General features: G+C 49.4%; 1 protein-coding gene across 3 annotated transcripts in view; it reads right to left on the bottom strand.

Moving 5' to 3' along the window:
- The window catches only part of NF2 (neurofibromin 2 (merlin)), a 73,614-nt gene that overhangs the window by 50,635 nt on the left and 18,002 nt on the right, over positions 1 to 4,977 (bottom strand). The window lies entirely within an intron of this gene.

Here is a 4,977-nt window from a genome sequence, read left to right as displayed (position 1 = left end):
TAGTTCAGGGACTTCCCTGGTGGGCCAGTGGTTAAGACTTCCCCTTCCAGTGCAGAGGGTGTGGGTTTGATCCCTGGTTGGGGAGGTAAGATCCCACACGGCTCGAGGCCGAAACATTGGAACATGATATTGTAATATAAGTAATATTGTCACAAATTCGATGAAGACTTTAATAAATAAACAAACCAATTCTTTGTCACCTAACCCTGCCTGTCTCGTGAACCACAGAAAGTTATCCGAGAGGCTGTTTTCTGGTTTCTCCCTGCAATGGAACATGACTTGTACCCATTCTTCATGCACAGGAGAGAAATTAAACCATTACACAAGATGGATGCCTCTGGAGATTCGAGCTTAATTCTTTCCAGGAACCAGCCTCCAAGGCAGAGAGAAACCATGGTTATCTAACCTCGGTATGAATCTCTTCGCTGCCACCGTGTAACCTTCGGCAAGTTATTGAACTTCCCTGTGCTCTGCAATGGGGATAATGAACAGAACCTGTCTTAGCAGATTGATCTCAGGATTAAATGCACTGATACATTTTAAAAGCCTGAGAAGGCGCTGCAGTAAATACTCAATAAAAGGGGGTGATTACTCATTCTAACCCCGCCTCTTCTCCTTACATTTGCAAGTGGCATCGTTTAAAGCCTCCCAGTCGTGTTCCACTCCACGGGTGATGGATGGCAGATCAGGAAGGGCACCATCAATTCTCATCGCACTAACCACGCCATCACTCACTTGACAAACATTTATTGAGCACCCACTACGTCCTCGTCACTGCGCTCGGCCCCAGGGATAAATGAGGGATCCGGGACAAGACGCTGTCCCTGCTCACGGCTGATGGGGAAGACAGGTGAATGGAGGAGGAAAGTGCAACCTGGCAAATGCTCACAGAACCGAGGACTCGAGGGGACATAGCTCAGGCCTGGGGGTCTGGTGGGGAGAGAGGGGCCTTCCGGGGAAGATGCTGGGTCTGAGCTGGGTCTCCAAAGCCAGGCGGTAGTTGGTCCTCTGATACAGGAATGGGGGGGGAGGGGGTCGTGCCAGCCGGAGGGAACAGCACGTCTGCGGCTCGGGTCCAAGCTGTTGCAAAGGGAAGGAATGTTCTCTGCGCTCTTCTGGTGTCTGAGAGGCAACGTGGCTGTCCTGTCTGCAGTACTGAATGTTCAGTGCGGTACTGAGCACGCGGCTGCAGCTCCGCCTGTGACGGCTCACGCCCTCCTCGGCCCACCGGGGCTTGGGTCGTTCGGTCACTGTTTCCCAGCCTCCCCCCAGCAAGACCTGCCAGGTCTCTAAGGAGCCATGACCAGTTGGATGAGTCTCTTATTTATTCATTTATTTTAATATTTATTTGGCTGCAGCATGCAAACTCTTAGTTGTGGCATGTAGGGTCTAGTTCTCCGACCAGGGATCAAACCCAGGCCCCCTGCCTTGGGAGTGCCAAGTCTTAGCCACTGGGCCATCAGGGAAGTCCCCTTTTTTTTTTTTTTTAATTAAAACATTTCCTCTTCTGACACCTGCTAGAACATAAGTCTTTCAGGCTTTGCACTTATGGGCCCTTCTTTTGGGAGGGTTTGCCATTTTTCCCAGATTGCCAGAAAGAGAACAGCTCCTTGGGCTGATGGATGGATTTGCTTGAATCCATCTCTTCCTCCTGAAGGGACGTGTCCCACTGCCTCCCCTCAGCCTAGGGAAGAGGAGGCAGGGGCTCACTTGCAGAAAGAAGAGGGGTGGTGGAGGGAGTGAGAAAGGCCGTTTGTGGGAAGGAGAAGGGCTCTGGACTCCATGGCGTGTGGGCTCCAGCCTCATCCTTCAGATGCCCGTGGTGAGCAGGGCAGCTGGCAGGGAGCCAGGGTGCCCGGTGCGTCGTGCTGCGTCCTGGCCGTGCGCTCACATTACTTTAACGGGCTGCAGTGCTATTTCCCAGATCCACCCCGCACCTCCATCAGAGATGGATATGTATGAACTTTATAAACAGGACTAAGTGCTGTCAGCTTGTTATTTTTGGTAGGGGCTGAATTTATGAGCTCTACCCAGAGTGAAGTGCTTGTCATTTATCAACCTCGAATGGTTTAAGGAAATAGCGCTAAGCACTTACGGCTCCGTGGCGGAGGACGTAGCAGGAATGCAGCACATTTCCTGCTGTTGGAAGCAACTGGCACCAATAACCTATGGGGCTGATCGGGGTCTATTAACTGGGGAAACGTTAACACAAATCCACAACCTCTTCTTACAACGGGCCAGGTTCAGACTGACAGTCCCAAAAACGACGACTTGGTTTCTGGGCTTTGGCAGACATGGAGTCGTCTTTCTCCCACTGCTCTCTTTATCCCTTGTGCCTGCTGCAGACAACCATGCAGGGTGCGTGGAAAGCCAGACACGACACAGGAAGAGGCCACAGACAGAAAAGGGCAGACTTTCCCGAAGAAACAGAACTGAGTTTGACTGCCGTGGGTGAGATGTCTGAGAATTAGAAGACACTTCAGCTTTACAGAAAAGACTCAAGCCTGGAGAAGCTGGCAGAGAGGTGACACCCCGTTTCATAGATGTCAGGGGACAGAGTGATCAGCCACCCAAGGGAGGCTATTCGACTGGCTGTCTACTCCACAGAAGACGACAGAGAACCAAGGGACCTGGCATTCACTTATCAGGGTTTCTCCTAATTAGCTCACGAGCTGCCCCAGCATTTGCTGGAAAAACTGTCAAAAGGTTGGATCCTTTACAGACAGAGCAACAGAAGGAACGGCACCTCCCAGGGCTCAGTGCCACATGTTTGCCATGGTTTCGGGAACACAGAGCCAGAAGGGCTGTGACCTCTCTCAATGCTCATCCCTAAATGATCTCTGCCCTAAATGACAGCTGCCCTACAAGAACCCAGGCAGAGAACAGTTGACAATTTAAGACACTGCCGTACCAGATCCAAACCTAAGTACGACTTTTATTTGTCTGTTTTGCAAAAAAAAAAAAAAAAACAGATGCCAGGGACTTCCCTGCTGGTCTAGTGGTTAAGACTCTGAGCTCCCAATGCAGAAGGCTTGGGTTCGATCCCTGGTCATGGAACTAGATCCCACACGCTGCAACCAAGAGTTCGCATGGAGCAACTAGGACCCAGCATCGCCAAATAAATAAATATTAAAATTTAAAAAGCCCAACACCTCCGTTTAGCAGATGTACACAGTGGGGAGAGCTGTAAAGATGATATTGCTGCGCAGTAGTGAATAATGAGTTCCAGTAAAATCTATTCTGGTTTGCAGACTTCCCTGATGGTCCAGTGGTTAAGACTCCATGCTCCCAATGCAGGGGGCATAGGTTTAATCCCTGGTCAGGGAACCAAGACCCCACATGCCATATGGTCTGGCAAAACGAAAAAAAAAAAAAAAAAACAACCACCAGGCTGGTATCTCATGTCTGTGTTCCCTATCATGGTGAGGACACATCACTCCCCCTTTTTTCTGAGATGTCTTAAAAAACACTTTATTTTTAAAGAGATGATTTTGCTCAACTGTAGACTAATGTGTTTTGAGCAGATCTAAGCTGGGCTTTCCTAGTGGCTCAGTGGTAAAGAATCCACCTGCCAATGCAGGAGACTCAAGAGACCTGGGTTCAGTCCCAGGGTCAGGAAGATCCCCTGGAGGAAAAAATGGCAACCCACTCCAGTATTCTTGGCTGGAAAATCCCATGGACAGATGAGCCTGGCAGGCTATATAGTACATGGTGTCATGAAAGAGTCAGACATGACTTAGTGATAAACAACAACAACAAAGCTAGGCCAGGCTAAGCTACGATTCCCTGGGCTAGGTTAATTAAATGCATCCTCAACTCTGATATTTTCCACTTGTTGTTCAGTCACTGAGTCACGTCTGACTCTTTCCAACCCCAGGGACTATAGCACACCAAATTCCTTTGTCCTCCACTACCTCCCAGAGTTTGCTGAACTTCATGTCCTTTGAGTTAGTGATGCTATCTAACCATCTCATCCTCTGCTGTCCCCTTCTCCTTTTGCCTTTCATCTTTCCAAGCAGCAGGGTCTTTTCCAATGAGTTGGCTAGGACACACCACTCCTACTCAGCCATTATTTCTGAGGGAAAAGGGGAAACAGGATTTTAGCCAAAAAAGAATCGTATCTCTGCTCCGTACCAATCATGACCCCCGAATCCCTTATCTTGATCTGTGCGAAATTACACAAACCTGAAACCGCCCTTATGCAAAACAAACGTTTCAGCTGTCATCTTGCCCTGTCGGTTTCTGCCACAATCAACCACAGCAAGTAATCTTCCTCTCCCGGTCCTCCAATCATTGCTGTTAATATGCCCATTCTATCTAAATTATTGGTTTCAAGGCCCTCCACCAATTACCTCCTCTCTCTTCCAACCAACTGCCCCGCCTTGTGACAAGGCAGCCTGTGTTCTCCCAGCTCAGCACAACCTATATGCTTCCATTTTCCCACAGTCAGACCTTTCTCAGGTCCCTTCCTTATCTCATCAGTCTCCTTCCCCAGCATATAACACCAGACACGTGAGTTAATATGCAGTTTTGTTGCTTTAGTTGCGAAGTTGTGTCCAACTCTTTTGAGACTGCGTGGACTGTAGCCCGCCATGCTCCTCTGTCCGTGGTGTAGAATAAAAAAAAAAGAATACCGGGATGGGTTGCCATTTCCTTCTCCAGGGTATCTTCCTGGATCAGGGATGGAACCTGTGTCTCCTACATTGCAGGTGGATTCTTTACCACTAAGCCACTCGGGAAATCCAATATGCACTTCAGATCAGATCAGATCAGTCGCTCAGTCGTGTCCGACTCTTTGCGACCCCACGAATCACAGCACGCCAGGCCTCCCTGTCCATCACCAACTCCCGGAGTTCACTCAGACTCATGTCCATCGATTCAGTGATGCCATCCAGCCATCTCATCCTCTGTCGCCCCCTTCTCTTCCTGCCCCCAGTCCCTCCCACATCAGGGTCTTTTCCAATGAGTCAACTCTTC

The sequence above is a fragment of the Bison bison genome, unplaced genomic scaffold (assembly GCF_000754665.1).
Source record: "Bison bison bison isolate TAMUID 2011002044 unplaced genomic scaffold, Bison_UMD1.0 scf7180017864495, whole genome shotgun sequence".
Taxonomy (NCBI): Eukaryota; Metazoa; Chordata; class Mammalia; order Artiodactyla; family Bovidae; genus Bison; species Bison bison.
This window is presented reverse-complemented; position numbering and strand designations above follow the sequence as displayed.